We start from the raw sequence: 17,039 nt of genomic DNA on the forward strand, positions 1-17,039 counted from the left end.
AACTCGTGAACTCACACGTGACGTCACGAGGGTCCGAGCGCGCAGCGCTCGGTCTGTGTGTTCCTCGTTCTTTGTCCTCCGTACTTTTGGCGCTGTTTGCCTCTTCGTAACTATGCATAACCAACTCGCCCCATTTTCAACGGTTCCCATGATGCAGCGCGGGGAGGAGGAGGGGAGGGGAGTAGGAAGGGGAGGAGGAGGAAGGAGGAGAGGAGGAGGAGGTTGAAGGATGAGGGGAGGAGGAATAGCAGGGAGGATGAGGATCGAGGTGAGCAGGAGGGACGAGGGGTATACCCTCCCCTCTGTACTCTTCCTTTACGCATTACGGAGAATCGTAAATGTCTCATTTTTTTAATTGTGCCTTGATTTTTCTGCTCACTAATGTCGCAACTAGCTGAGCCTGTATCCTTTATCGATCGGTATTTAACGCTACTTGCCGACTACAGCTGCCGGTGGTTTATGATTTATAACTGAAAATCTATAAGCACACCAGCTGCTTTGCGCATCACTCCACGAAAGACCACAAATCAGAGGGGAAAGTACTTAAAGTGTCATTATTTTCTGCTACAAAAAGTCATATCCTTTTGTTTCTGGTTGGGGAGGGGGGAGGGGATTGCGCTTTGATCAGGGGACAAAGACCAGGGGACAAGGCAGTATACCTCAATCGCTGGTTTGTAAACTTCACTAAAATATATATTAATCGTGAGGCAATTTACCCTCGTGAAAACAAGATATCAACGTTCTGAATCATGAGGGGGATTTTTGAGACCTGTGGTACCGCAGTACTTTTTCACCACACCTCTACAAAGCTACCGGGACCCTTACCCGTGGTGCTATCGCGCGACATTATGAACAAGTGACATGCATTCAATTTTTTGCTCGGCTCACCTAAAGGCCCACCTACCCCCTTCTATTGCAAGCAAGGCCACTAGCCGCCACTTCTGGGTCGCTAAACTCGTCAACAAAAATATTCTTTGTGTTATGACATAGTGGGGGAGGAGCCGAAAGATTGCTGCGAAGTTTTCTTTTCTCACAAACCCGCAGATCCGTCTGTCTTCGTGACGTTTTTCGTTGAGGGGACGAAAAATCCCTACGCCTCCCCAGGCACCGAACAAGAGCAGCACTAGAGAGCGAGCGGAGACGACCGTGGCTCGTACGTGTGACGTCACAACAAAGATTATCAGCTGCGACCGTCATGTTTGATGGTCTATAAAAAGCACGATGGATGCTTGAGAATTGCATTTTAAAATCAACACCGTCGAAGTTGATAGTCTGGTATCGTTCTTATTTCCGCCGATAAAGCAGAATTTACTAAAAAGCGTCCCTGCGTTCTTTTGATTTATCTCGGCTGGCGAAAGTGTAGCCCGGCGTGGCTAGGTCACAACCAGCCGACTATCGTTGTCCACTTTCGGGCGAATTTCGCCTCCGGGCAGTTGTCCCTTCATCGGCGGGATAAAATCATTTTATGGTAGACATTCAAAGATCAGTCAGTTTGGGATTAAGTATGTTTATCAACGGAAATAAGGAAATAAAAGTAATGTCAGGCTGTCAATATTGGCGGTGATGCTTCAAGAACGCAAGGACACTAAACTTGACATCGTCAATTTGAACACGCACCATCAAATTTGTCGTTCACAACTGATAATCCTGACTCCATCGTCAAAGGCACCAACTATAAAATGACGTCACTGAACGCGCCCTGGCACGAGTCTTTCGCTTGAAAGTCTGTCATGGCCACTCTTGGAGTTCATGGAACGCGAGCCGTTTTAATTCCAGAATCTCTTGAACCGTTATTTCGAAAATTGCAGGCTGTGCTGTTCCTCGTCTTTGCTCATTGGAACACCTCTAAGCAGGGTCGTCGAAACAGGAGGATGCGAAAGGGGGGGGGGGGGATTTAGTCCCCCCTCCCCCAGTTGCGTCGAAAGAGGGGGCAAGGGGCATAAGGGTGGAAGGGGCGGGGGGGGTATCGCCGCAGCTCCGAACCACCATAGCATTTCAGAGTTATAATAAAATATTAGGGGAAAGGAATATCCCCCTTCTTCACCACCCATCACCTCCCCTCTCTCTCTCTCCCGAACAATTTCTACGGCCCTTCTTGAGACTCCTATTTGTTTGTGTGTGTGTGTGTGTGTGTGTGCGCGCGCGTGTGTGTGTGTGTGTGTGTGTGTGTGTGTGTGTGTGTGTGTGTGTGTGTGTGTGTGTGTGTGTGTGTGTGTGTGTGTGTGTGTGTGTGTGTGTGTGTGTGTGTGTGTGTGTGTGTGTGTGTGTGTGTGTGTGTGTGTGTGTGTGTGTGTGTGTGTGTGTGTGTGTGTGTGTGTGTGTGTGTGTGTTGGTCGTACCTTAATTCTTTCTTTAGTTCGGTGCCCGTTTCCGGGTTTCGCGGCGTGGGCGTCGCCGTCGGCGTAACTGGCCCGCTAAATTTAGCGCGAAATTGACGTCACATGACCTCAACACCAATTCAATTCCCAGCTACGTGACTTCAAGGCCAATTCACTTCTCCGCTAGATTGTCATGTGATGTCCTTTTCCCTGCTAAATTTAGCGGAGAAACTGAATGGAAGGAGGAAGGGAAGAGGGGAGGAAGAGGGGCATACCCTCCTCTCCGTACCCTCCCTTATTCCTCCTCAAGAGTTGAGCTCTAATTTCGCATTACAAAGATTTGTAAACGTCTTTAACTTTTTTTATTTCCCTTAGGCTTGTTTTTTTTTATTTTTTTTTATTTTCCGTTTTCCCTCATCTCTCAGACATTACCGACGTCTCTACACAAACCGCCTGTGGGTGATCCCGGTGGCGTTGTTGACAGTGGCGGAAGATGAGCTCTATAAAGCCGCCCGCGGTCACCGCGCACGGCTCCACAACATCACAAAGTTCAATCTTCGCCTCGATTCAGAAGCGAAGACTTTGGCCTCAAATAACTCTTTCCCAAAGTTCTGAAACGTCACTTTGTCGTCACCAATAACTTCCACAAGCCACGATCTTGCGACGAGAAAGTTCGGAGTATTTACCGGCCGCCTAGGTACAATCTACGCATCATTGACTCTAACGCGGCGTAGGGGTGTAGGGACACTCGGGCGAGACGTCATCAGATCAGCCGTTCAATCGGCTGGCACCACGGTGTTGCTCGCACGCGCTTCGATGGAGCTCGCTACGACTTTGTGTTTTACATTCTCGTTGGAATTTGAGCTCCGAGAGAGCTTGGATGATTGACACCTCGCTCGGCTTGACGTCAGCGTCGTGAGAGTCCAATTAGCGCGTTCCGCAACTTTCGGACACAAAGTTGTGCTCGACGAGTTTAGCTACCCTGGTAGCTTGCCAAAGCCATGTTCACTCGCAAGCTGCACGTGCTTGCACTCATGGGGCGCCAGTCAAGGCGACATGCATGCATTTGCCTATAGAGAGCATTCACTGGACGCCATATTTGTGGGGGCTGTTTAGAGCGCATGCTCAGAACGAGCTCACATCAATAGACTGCTAAGACCGGCACTCTTGATGGTGCGGAATGCACGTTTCAAAAGAACTGTGGAAGCTCGGCTGAGCATTCGCGCGCACATCTATGGCCGCCAGTGAGGGGTATTCACACGAGGGAGAAATCCCGGGGATTTCTCCCCGGCACGCGCATCCTACGACGAAAACGTCAGGCTTTGCGATGTGCAAAAGCCTCGCGTTTTCATCTCGTGATGCGCGCGTGCCGGAAAGAAATCCCCGGGATTTCTCCCTCGTGTGAATACCCCTAGGAACTATTCACTGGACGCCGTATTTGAGGGTGCTGCTTAGAGCGCATGCTCAGGACGAGCTCACTTACCGCCGAATTCAGAAACCTCACTCAAACTACACTGAAACTGAAGGGCCCCTCCACTTCCTCGAGGAAGGCGCGAGGGCCGGCGCTGGCCAATCGCGAGGACGGATCCGCCGTCGAGATTGGCCAGCACCGGCCCTCGCGCTTTCCTCGAGGAAGTGGAGGGGCTTTCAGTTTGAATGTAGTTTGAGTGAGGTTTCTGAATTCGGCGGTTAATATGCTGCTAAGACCGGAAATCTTGATGGTGTGAAATGAACGTCGCAAAAGAACTGCAGAAGCTCACCACCAGCACGCGCTCAGTCGCGCACAGATGTTATGACCGTCGGTTAATAGTTCAGCATAGAAGTGCGTCGTGCATGAACACGCGGAGTACAAGACGCTCTCGTGCCCAGCGCGCTCGTGCACAGCACTTCAGTGCACGCAACAAGTACCGAGGAGAAGCTTCGGCCCGCACCACTTCGGGAAGAAATTAACTAAATGAAAGACCTTACCGGGAGCCTGACCACACGCCGCTTTTTCCGTCATGAAGCGGCGGAACGCAGGACTACCCAAGACAGCAAAGCGCTTGGTACAAGTACCCCATCGCTACCATAACTGATTTTTCCCCCTTCTTTCTAATCTCAATGGTGACCATGTACCATTCCAATGTTTGTAAATGCATAGTCCAGCATGCAGTCTCCACAGCCTAGCACTCACACGTTCATGGGTTTCTAAAGCGAGCAAAGCAAGCGCCATACATTTGAATTTTGAAAATGACGCCTGCCACAAATTTTTTAGAGCGCAGCTCTTAGGCGCCCATGTCCTCGTTTCGCGGCGTCCCCGTCAGCGTAACCTCCTGCTAAATTTAGCGGAAAACTGAATTGGTGTTGAAGTCATGCGGCGTCAATTTTCCCGCTAAATCTAACGGAGAATGTGAATGTGTTCATGGGTGACTTGACACAGTATCATGTGACGTCATTCCCCGCTAAATTTAGCGCGGAAACTGAATTGGGGTTGAGGTCACGTGACGTCTATTTCCCCGCTAAGTTTAGCGGGTTAAGGAGGAGGAGGAGAGGAGAGTACGGAGGGGCATATCCTCCCCTCCGTACTCTCTCCCCCCCCCCCTCCTCAAGAGCTGCGCTCTACTTTCACATTGCAAAGATTCGTAAATGTGTTTCATTTTTGTTAGGACGATCTATAGTACATTGAATCGGACCGAACATTTTAACGCTGGACCTGTCTTCAGTCTGAACTTGCTAGAAAAATTCACTCAAATTAAGCGACCGCTTGCCTTCCGAAATTTCCGCCATATTACGTCCCATTTATCCTGTTCAGATCGTAGCGACATTGGTGGCGGCTCTCGAAACCACCCTTGCGTGCGAAGGCGGAAGTATCAACGGCAGATGTCTTTTCGCCTGTAAGCCGCCCTCTTACTTTTTACATCTGCTGCGGTGACGGTCCTACGTACAATAGGTACAGCAGGTACCCCGCACCTGAAGCACTGGTGTAAGAATTTTAAGAATACGAGGATCTAATCTTGATATGGTTACAATGAAGGTGCGTTGAGCGACGACTTAACAGCTCGGATAATCGAGCTCAAAACTGAGGTGCTTCCGATGACAATAGAGAGTTTTAGTAACACATGTAAAGTAAAACGCAAGCGCTGTGCATTTGCGTTAGCATTGCATGTTCTACAATGCACGTGTGCGGGAGCCCAAACTGCGTCTCGGACTGGCGCATGAGGCGCATGTGTAGCGTGGAGCACGCAACGCTAAAGAAAACACAAAGTTCTTGCGTTGGCGCTTATACGAAATACTGAAACTCAAATAATTCACCTGCCGTGTCTTTAGTCCTTTTTTGGTTCTTTACAATGGGCTCATTAAATTAACACACCTGCACTTCCTGCACAGTGCAGTAGTCGATTTACGAATGTAGCTTATCTGAAAACACAACCGGAAGTACCTTCCCCTACAATGTCTACATTTTGCTGCACGGATTTACACTTTTGCTGGGCCGATGCAGGCTGATGATGCAGGTAATTCGAATGAGCCTCGTACCAAGTCGATCTAGTTTTGCTTTAGTGCCCCGCAGTGGGCCGTACCGTGTCTAGAATGCCGGTAGGAATCAACCGGCAGACACCCACTCCCCATCCTTTAAAATCCTCGTGGTAATATTGCCTTTTAGCAGTTGCATTGCTAAACAAAAAAACATTTTGGAGAATAATTTACTCCCCATGTAATTCAAATAATATAGAATGGAGGCCTTCCTGCCGGCCGGTGCAGTCGAAGGAAGGCAACAAAAAAAGTGAAAACAGAGCCGCAGGTTTTAGATGTTGCACCACCTTAAAAAGAAAGGTGATTAGAGACACACTGAACCGTTCCAATTGGATGCATCCAATAATTATTTACTTGCTTACGGACCACCCAATTAATGGGGTGCGTATGAATGCCAGGCACCATATGATTACGCGGTTTAGATGGTGAATTTTGCACCAGGTGTTGGTGGTGAAACTGCGCTAGGAGTGTCTTCTGCCGGCGGCCAGCAGATGATAACAAGAAAACTGGACGTGAGTAAAGTGGATATTAATTTAAAATAAAAAGGTATGCGACTCAAGACATACAAGAGCCTGAAGAAACCTACTTGTTTGGTGTGGCCTTCGATTCAAAAACAAAGAAATGTTGGAGGTAGCTTGCGAAAGTAAGGGTTTATTATCTGCTTGGCGGCATACGGGGTCATAAAAAAAAAAAGAAAGATGAAACTGGCGGCCGGTTACAGTGCTGAGTGGGTTCGGCGAATCCGCCGAGTGGCAACGACAGACGGGAAACACTCGATGTTCCCCAGATATCAGTTTCTGGCGAATAGCTGCTTGACGGTCGCTTAATTTTGGTTTTCTCTTCGCTATAGTTGTTGCTCGAAGTCCACGTTAACAAGACACGAATATGCCTTCGAGCAAAAGGAATATGCCTTAACATCTTTATGTATAATTTAGGTAGGTCGAACGTAGGATATAACAGAAACTTCAAAATTTCACACAGAGTGTGTTTTATCAGGCAAGTTTCGTAAAAAACCGTCCTGTTGTAGGGTTATGTTCCAGCGTCACAGAACTTCACGTGACCTTATGACATCACGCGACGTCACAAACACAAACATCATGTGCCCAGCCCATTCGCAATAAACTCTCTTCTTCTTAGTTTATCAAATATCACATTCAGGACATGCTGAAAATCTTTCGTTTTTCGCCTTTTACCGCTACTATCGGAACCAAATTTATAATTCATTATAGGCTAATCGGATATATGTTCTTTTAGAGTACGCCTTGAAAATGAAATAGACGCATTTGATTGTTTCGCCATTTTGAGCGCAATCGGGAATGGCTGCCGGTGCGGACGACTGTAACATGATCATTATTAAATCTAATTAGCTGTGCCTGTGGTTCACCGAGCTAGAAACTTAATTTTCCGCCAATCCGCGCAAAAGCCTCTTGGTCATTACGAGTGCTAATTGTCCCGAAATAGCGCGTTTTCCGAAAGCCGCCCGCGTCTACGCTCACTTAATTATGCGTATGATTGTGAAAGCATGCGCAACGGTTTTTCGCGGTAAGTACACTAACACAAAAAGAGGAGATAAGTACACCAACCCAAGAACAAGGGAAGGACAAACTGTCCGCACGATGGCTGTTGGCTGTAACGCGTGTTACCCTTAGCGGGTTATTTTTGTTTTTCAGTAACCCAGAAGCGTACGCGTTACGTTTTCCACAAGAGTAACGGATAACGTAATTACATTACCTGTTTCGAGCAACGAATAACGTGTGGTTTTACTCTTTACACCCCCTTCTTGGGACTTCAAAAGGGTTACGCCTCAATTCTTTTCGTGTTTCGAGGAGCCTAGTCATGTAGATATAGCGCTCATTTCACATACCTTCAAAACCAGAGGCTTAAAGCTGATATGGAAATTATGTTTTGTTTCTGCAGAGATAAATGTTTCTTGAAGTATGGTGGTCATTCACCAAATTTTAAGATCAAACCAGTAACACGTTTAAATTCATAAATAAAAAATAACCCAAAAGTAACTTGCGGTACGTTTTATTGTAACCAAAACGCGTTCCGTCTCCTTTCAGGTAATGTAGGTCACTAATGCGTTCCTTTTATTTGCCACAAACGAGTAACGTATTTTTTTATTTATTGGTTCGGCTTGTGTACCACGTAGAGGGTAGTGGTGCAAAACTATCGATAGAACTATCGATAATATCGATAGTCACCAGAAATCTGACAATTGATTGTAAAAAAACTATTCATAGTACTATCGATAGTTGACTATCGAAAGACTATCGATAGTACTATTGATAGTCGACTACAAAAAAACTATTGATAGTACTATCGATAGTTGACTATCGAAAGACTATCGATAGTACTATTGATAGTCGACTACGAAAAAACTGTTGATAGTACTATCGATAGCCGACTATCGAAAAACTATCGATGGTACTATCGATAGTACCGTACTATCAATAGTAGGCTATCGAAAAATTATCGATAGTACTATCGATAGTCGACTATTGAAAAACTATCGATAGTCGACTATCGAAAAACTATCTATATTACTATCGATAGTGAACTATCGATAGTTTTGCATCACTAGTAGAGGGCTTAGATAGAAGCACACGTGGTGCCTGACAAAGCCTCGGCGCCTCTAAAGATCAGTCACGCCTGCTACGTTCTGCTCGGCACTCAACAAGGACGGCAGGTAGGAATGAACCTCTGTACACATCCGCACAAATACCATGGCCACAACGCTGGCTCCGGACCGAATGGTGACGTCACGACGTAGATACTTCCGGTAGAGAACGTCGCCCTTTGTAGAAGAGCCTCGTACATAAGTGTGTGTGCGAACCTGTGTTGTAAACGTTCCTCAAAAAGAGGAACGGAAGCTCGTTCCTCGTTCCTCTTGATTTTTGGAACGCGTTCCCGTTACAAGTTTTATCTGCGAGAAAGTAACTCGTTCCCGTTACAGTTTAAAAATGGAACGTATCGTTACATATACATTACATATTCAACTTACATTTGTAGTTTGCTAATTACCATATTTACTTAGATTAAAGCAAGCTTTTTTATGTATCCTATCAAATAGTAACATACGAATTTGAATGGCGTGATGGAAGGACACCAGGAGAAGAAAACAAGCGAAAGCAAAGTTTCCTTTGATGATAAATTCGCTTTTAAAAATCTGAGTGTTTTGCCAAATTCATGTTCATGGTGGGTTATGCAGACGAGCCAAATGCACTGTTGCCCCACATTGCAAGAGCATTTTACAGCAGCCTCGCACATTTCAATCTAACAAACTCCCGTGTTCGAACTTAACAACATTTGCTTCTCGATGTTGCTCTCCGCAAGACGAGCAAGTGGAGAAGAGGGTAGAGCTATTGGAAGGTCACTCTTGATAACTACCGGTCCCTCTTTGGGAAGGCTGAATTCATGGTTCAGTTTGAAGGGGAAAGAAGAGGAGAGAGAATGCAGGTTAATTATTGTGCATCTAGCCAATGTTTGGGGTACAAAGGTGCGTTTGATATCTTGTAACCTGATCTTTTCGTGTAACTGTAGGTTTTTTTTTGTAGAAGTTCAGTGACAGCTGCAGTCGGCTTGATAATTTTGGGTTTACGAGGATCCCTGGAAGCAGAGAAAGTAGTTGAGTTTGAGACGTCCCTTTTTTGTCTTTTCTTTTGACTAAATGTTTTGATTTCTGTATCGCAGTCTCGGGCAGTGAAAAGAGAATCAATGCTCACTATAGCTCTCATGCACCCTACTGTTACCAGGCGAGGACCCCACAAAATAAACCCTAAGTTACAAAAAACTTAGTGAGATCCTGCTCTTTGTAAAGACATTGTTTTAATACTTCTTAGAATTCCCCTATGAAAAATAAAATAAAAATAACCCACGAGACAAAGAAAAAGAACGCCGTTTCTTCTTCCGTTCCCGTAAAGATGTAACGTGTTCCCGTTCCAGCTCCATTGATGCAAAATGGAACAGTGACGTTCCTTCGCTCCTCCTAGAAGGAACGCGTTCCAGGAACGCCGTTCCGTGAAACACTGGTGCAAACATACTGCCGCAAACTTTTTTGCTATTTTTTGAATGAAGGATTCTAATTTTTTTTATTATATAATATTTTCTAACACATAATGTATTAAAATGAATAATGTATTAATATAAGTAATACGATAATTGGTTCAGACACAAAGGAACTAATTGGTTTGGGTACATAAAATTTAACACAAAACAGTGATGAAAATATTCCCGGTTCCAAATAAATCTTGGCGATAGCCACCATATTCTGCAGCACACTGACTACACAAGACCAAACTACCCATAGGCACTTTTCCGCCCAAAGTATACCAGATACATATCCCCGCAGAATTTAGAGAGTGTGTTTTCTACGCTAAATTTGGCGAAGAAATTTTGCAACTTAATATAGCTGATAGGTATTTCCTCTCAACTTTGTGTAGGGCTGGAGCAAAAGCACGAAGCCTTTTCCCGCAAAATTCAGTTGGAAAATTGATCAGCTGCATTTAGATGAAACATTTCTCTGTTAAACGTCACGTGATATACTGAAGTTAACCTGGCACGACTGCACTACCCTACCCCAGAGTGCAATATAACTTTCCGGTATCTGGATTATGGAACAAGAAGTCTTATTACATTCTATCTGGATTTAAGGTTTCTAATATAATTCCAGTTATATTTCTTGTTTCATAATCTAAATAGCGATAATTTATATTGGGTTTTTGGTGTAGAACAGTCGATACACATCCAAGTATTTGCTGCGAAACCTCGCAAATTACACCCCTCGACGTAAACACAGGATGTAAAATAACCAGGCATGGAACGCCTTTGTCACAAACTCGCAATACATTTTATTGTTACCCTCGTTCTGCATATTGATCATGACCCTCCACGTGGTTGTCATGCCAATGCGCGGCATCCGTACAAATGGATTAAATTCAGTGAGTTTTCATTTTAAAATGGTTTCATAAACAAATAGTAATTGATGTTTTTTTTTTGTTTTTTTGTTTTTGTTTTAATGCTCAGACACATATTTGTGTTCAGTTTAACGAAGCTAACATCAAATCTAGAGAATTTCCCTCTGGGCATCACGGGTGTTTGAGAGTGTCTCCTTGAATTCAATCAAAAGTATGCAGGATTTCATACACCTTGTTTAGCGAACCCCGATCCGTTAGTTGACAGGTCCACAACCACGAAAAAGCACCAATGTCTATACTCTATAGCAGTGAATTAGTTTTCAATGTAATCTGAAGTGGTAAATAGTCGCGAATAAGAGGGCGTGGTACACAAAACCGTCCATCCCGAATTCGTTTTTTTTTAAATCTTTATAATAAGCTTTCTCACAATTCAGCTACCACAATAGGGCACACCCGAAAAGCATCAGCGCGTACTGTGCTAGCACTGAGAATGCAAAGTATACACCAAGAAACTAAACGAACAACGAAGGATGTTCTCGTTGATGGGGCACTCTTAACCCAATTGATAACGCACCAAATGTCGGTGTACGAGTATGTTTAACAAAGGTCAAGGAAACGAAGGGACAGATTGTTAATACGGCTTCCTTCAGACTTAACTTCCTCTCTTGGAACGTGTCTTGTTGTAGGATACGTTAGGTTTTCTGCTTACGCTTTGGTTGGAAAACATCAAAATAAGAATGCTTGTAAAAAAGACTCTGAAGTACATATATTTTGTAGCATTTTAATATAACGTATATGTAGCAACAAAAAAAATAAACGCTTCTTTGAAAAGACAAAAACAAAGAGCGGTTCATTTAGGTAATAACTCATTTCGAGTAGAGGGAAGTGCTTTATTTCGAAACGATGTGCCGAAAGATGAACACGATTTGCAATCGCATCTTACTGACAACATGTGACGTAATGATAGTGGATTTTTTTTTTGTTTGGGGGAGGGGGTGGAGAGTTTGATTTATGTAGTGAATGTCCTTTTCAAGCACTTAATGAAAAGATCGCGCTCATTTTGTTTTAGTTTTGTGTTCCTCTGAGCTTTTTCACAAGTACAACGCGAGCGGGCTATTTCAACACCTCAAGTTCCTAAAGCGGTTAGGCAACTTCCGTTATTTTGTGCCTTGGACATAAGATCGTATTTATATAAATAGATGCCCGTGTTGGGTGGCAATGCGAAGACAGTGGCTAAGCTGTGAACCCCACTTTTCGGATCAAGGTGTGACAAAAGGCAAGGCCATCAAGTAGCTATAGTACACTCCGTGCAACATGTAGCGCAAACAATTAAGTACTTCTCCGTCACTTTCTCCCAATCCACATTGACGGGAGGGATATCGACGAGCAGCACATTTCCCTACTGAACCCCCCCCCCTCCCTTTCCCCCCCCCCCCCCCCCCCGAGCACAAACGCATCTGCAGTTGTTTTAATAAAATAAATTTTACTTTAATAAAGAAACAAAGCAATGAATGACAGCTATTTTTACTTTTAAAGTCCAATTTAACGCATGCTGTGAAGCATTGAGGGGTGGTTGTTTGAATCGTTTCGAAAACATTAGGCAGTCACTCCAAAACTGAAACTGCATTGGCGTATCACAAAGGTCATCCTAGCGATATCCCATACTGCCTGGTAATAGGAAACGCAGAAGGGGAGCAAATTAACGCAGAAGGGCGAGGGGAGGAATCATATTTTTTGTTTCTAGACAAGGTGGCGCAAGCTACCGCCCATTCAACCATCCGCGACCAGGGAGGGGGAAGGAAAAGGGATGCAACTGGAGAAGGAGGGCGCTTTTGGAGGGTGAGGGAAGCGATTGGCCGGGGGGAGGCATAAAGAGAGGAGGAAGGAAATTCATTTTCCCCGCTAGATTTATCGGGGAAACAAAGGTCTTGTAGAGTCCCGTAACATCAGGTCACGTGACGTCGATTTCTTTGGCTAAACTTAGCAGGAAAACTGGACTGGTGTTTAGGTCACGGCATACGATTTTTTTCGCTAAATTTAGCAGAAAAACTCAACTGGCGGTTAGGTCACGACGTGAATTTTTCTACTTGATGTTCAGGTTATGTGACGTCGATTTGGCCGCTAAATTTAGTGGAAAATACACGGACCAACTGGTGGACACCGTTTGTGGGGTTTGGGGCTTTCGTTAAAAAGGGTTTTATGGCTCCAAAATTAGTAATTGCTTGGTCGTGCTAGGTGTATCCCGGTCTGTACTGGTTTCTAGAAACCACGAGGTGGGGCTCTAAATATACTCAGCGACAGTTTTCAGAGGGTAACGAGTTTAGCGGTAGCGCGGCAATATTTGAAGACCAGTTAACAATCCTCGAGGGTCGGGCAACCCGTGACCTTCTATCCGCTCCCGATGAGGCCGGCGGAACGAACTGAGGAAATTGAGTTACATGCCACCTGCGATCGCTAAGTGAGCTGCGCGAACTTTTAGCGCGCCCAGTTAAAGGTCGGGATTTGTTTTTCGTTTTTCTTTTTTTTTTGTCAGTTTTAAATTGAACAAAGAAAAGTGCTCATTTGGTCCATGACCCATGCGGTAAAAGCTGATGCCTGCCAAAATCCTTTGGTAGTAAACTGTGAAAATGCACCAATGTCGTGCTCGTAAGTGTCTTGCAGTGTACAGAATTCTACAAACGAAAAACGCACTTGTAAAAAAAAAAAGCTTATATATGGAAGCTTTCGCGCACAAAGGATTTCGGATACCGATGACGCGGTCGATATGTTGGTGTTCAGCGGCCTTACTGGACATCCTGCGAGTATTTGGATAGCTGCCAGGATATTACGCCGACAATCTATATAGGGCTGGTGTGTAACAGCCGGCGTGCCCGACGTTCACGAGTTCTTCGGCAGGTCGGCAAGCAGCCAGTGTATTCGCGCCAGTATGCCAGTATGATATCGAAATATTTCATATACTGAAATCTAACACCGTCGCAAACTTAGCGTTATGGTTTTACAGATATTTGTTTGGTAGTTTAGACACTATTGTATTTTACTTTCGCTTATCAAACTGTAACCATAGAAAATACAATGCATTCCTTGTAGGTGCCTCGAAACTGCGGCCGGGTTTTTGACTAAATGTTCCCGGCCGTTTTTATTCTTCCAATGAGAATTGCGAGAAAAGAAGGTATTCTGGCTAGCTGCCGCTACACAGGAATACATCCTAAGTTACCCTTTCCTTCCTTAAAAACAGGAACAAGGGTGCCGTCAATACTCCATAATAACTGTCTTCCTCAACGCTGCCCCTTCTTCAACCTGAAGAGATGTCACAATTTAAACCCTGCCACAATGTGTGCGTGTCGTGTGGTCCACACCTTACTTGTCTCACGGTTCACATTATGATCTAATAAACTCCTTGAGCGTCAGTGTTCTTGCATTCCTTTTGACACCGCAACCTACACTGAAGTTCCTGCCCAGAAAGCTTATAAGTATCAACAGGGACGAACAGAGCTGTCTCGGGGTATGTTAGTGCTGGCCTTCCGAGTGTCATGGACCAAATAGCCCAACAAAACGTCTATCTAAAAAAAAAAAAAAAATCACTGAACGCGGAGAACAAGGGTCTTCTCTTCAAGTTGCCCCAAGAATGCCAGGTGAACGAAACTCACCTTCGACGATCTCAGAGTTCCGGCAGCTGATCGCGGAAGCGTCCACCCTCCGGCGAACTCACACACTCAACGCCACGTGCGGCCCACATCCTCGCAGATTGCCGAATGAAGCGTTCCGAACGGATGCTCGGACCGGGAAAGGCGCACCAGCCATCGATTGGCTCCTGGACTGTGACGCCACGACCAATTGCGTTCGGTCTCGGGCGCGGGAGTTTGGGACGTTTTTTTGGTTGCACCCTGAGGAGGTGACGACCCTACCGCAGCGCCCCCCGCGTGCGTTGCTCCTCGTGGCCGCGTCTTCAGACCCTGCTCCTAAGAACGAGCGCTCCCGGCCTGGAGAAGTGTGCGTTATTATGGACATTTTCCCAGTGAGCTGCTGCATACACCCTTTTCTCTAGCCTAACTTTTTGATGTAATTTTTTAGCGCCCCTTCCAGACTACTGTGGTACTCATTACAAGTAGCCAATTACTATTTCTCAATTACTTTTTGGATGAATTTTGTAACCAGTAGGTTATTTTTAATAGGTAGTAATCTCAAGAGCAATTCGAATTTATTAGATGTAAAAAATACTTTCAACCATTGCTTCCTTTTCAATCCGTAGTAATCTCAAGAGCAATTCGAATCTATTAGATGTAAAAAATACTTTCAACCATTGCTTCCTTTTCAATCCCCCCACCCCCATTATTGGTTCCAAGTTTATGACTACTTGGTCACAACAGCTTGAACTAAAACTGCTGCGATATGCCCAATTTTAAATATTGCGATCGACACAAAGTAGAAATGTTACCGAGTAGTATGAAAGAAGGTAAGGCTCTTCGCCTGGTCACTCCATGCGGTGATTTTTCTGGGGTGTTTCAAGCTCTGACTGCGCAATTTGAGTTCGGTACGAATGCCTTGCAATGTTAGATTGATTGTTAAAGAGGCGGTGCAATGATTTTTGGACATTGGCCAAATAAATACGGAAATTAATCTGTGTCACCTAATAAACGAACAACAGAAAATCCTAATTCCTTGCGAGCGCTGGTTTTTATTAAAAACAAAGAAGAAACAAATCGAAGGTCAAAGTGACCCTCAACTCTCCACGTCGCCTATCGAGTGACGTACTCTGGGGGACCACGTGGTTTCCCCTTGGTATCTCTCTTCAGAGACCCCAACCGCTTCCTCCGCGATTGTCGACTTTTAAAGGATTAGCATTGTTAAAGGTTGCGGCGAGCGATAGACACACAAGACGGAGACAGCGGAGAGGGACAGGTTTTCGTTGACTTCCGCCTATTCCGCAAGGACGCTCTCATCCTAGTTCCCGCAACCGCCAATAGCGGCTGCAGATCGGCGAATGATTCGTTTCTCTTTGCGATTACGCAGCGGAATAGCTGTTTTTCGGGAGAAGTTGACGCATTTCAGGTCACTTGCGCTTGGATAAACAATATAAAAAATAAAAACCGCCAATTCTTTCAACATTAAGATCGTTGCACTACCCCTTTAAGGTGGTGTCTGTATTTTTTGGGGGGTTCGAACAGTCCTCTTCTTTTCTAAAAATCAAAATCCGACTCAAAGAAACCTTTATGCTCTCGGGCTTCGGAAATAATGGCAAGGCTAAAGTGTTACAAAAAGCGTAATATATTTGTCAGATTTAAAATATGCGGTCGGCATTCCAGAAGGAGGCACCAACTTTTTATTCAAATTTCGAATATTTTTTTCTTAACGCTGCGTGGGCGTGGCACAATTGAGTGCGAACGCTCCTTCGAGCAAATAAGCTAGATTTCTCCATATAGTTACTGTGACCTTGATTGGCTCGCCCAACGTCCCCTTTTCGTTCATTGTGGTTCACCTTTCGCCCCTAAGTTGCGTGCAAGAAAGTTATCTTTTCTCCATATCCTACTGGCGCCTTTTGTTTTAACAATTTTTTTTTACGAAGGAATCCTCGTCAAGCCTTCGACAGGATAATGGTATACCTAAAGGGGTACATTCATAAAATGAGTGGTTTGTAATCTGGTGAATCTATTGTAATAATGAACAATAGAAATGTCCCGTTTTCTAACCGAAGAGACATTTTCCGCTTTAAAAATTTGATATAACCGGAAAGTGACTGTTACTTTTCATATAATATCCAATAACTTTTCCTCTCAAGTAAATAAGAATTTATATTTAGTATTTTTATTCAAGAATAATCGTAATTTCAGTCCATTACTTCTTGAGTGCTGTGCATAAGACACCCAGACGAAAAATCCTCTAGACCGGGTGTCGATTTTTCTCGACGTTTACATCAGAACGGAAATTCAGACGCGGTTTCTGGGTGAGCGTTGTGTCCTGGAATGACCGGGTTTGGTGTTTTTGGTTTGTACTTTAGAGCGGAAATTCAGACGCTGGTTTGGTGCTCTCGCGTGACGGGGTGTCGTGTTTTCTTACATCCAGCCGGTGCGAAAATTTAGAACTCAGGACTCATGTTCTGGTGTATCTTGGCGTGGCCCGGTCTGACGTGATGCAGTTTGGTGTAACTTGGTGCGAGTCCAGTCCAGTGTGTCATGGCGTAACCTAGAACTACTCATGGAGGCATTATATAATTTCGATATGAAATACATTATTTTGAATTCAACAACTGGCACATTCTACGAGACAACACTTCAATTTCGGAAGTCCTATTTTCTTT

Source organism: Ixodes scapularis, unplaced genomic scaffold (assembly GCF_016920785.2).
Source record: "Ixodes scapularis isolate PalLabHiFi unplaced genomic scaffold, ASM1692078v2 PGA_scaffold4__175_contigs__length_147842914, whole genome shotgun sequence".
In the NCBI taxonomy this organism is placed as follows: domain Eukaryota; kingdom Metazoa; phylum Arthropoda; class Arachnida; order Ixodida; family Ixodidae; genus Ixodes; species Ixodes scapularis.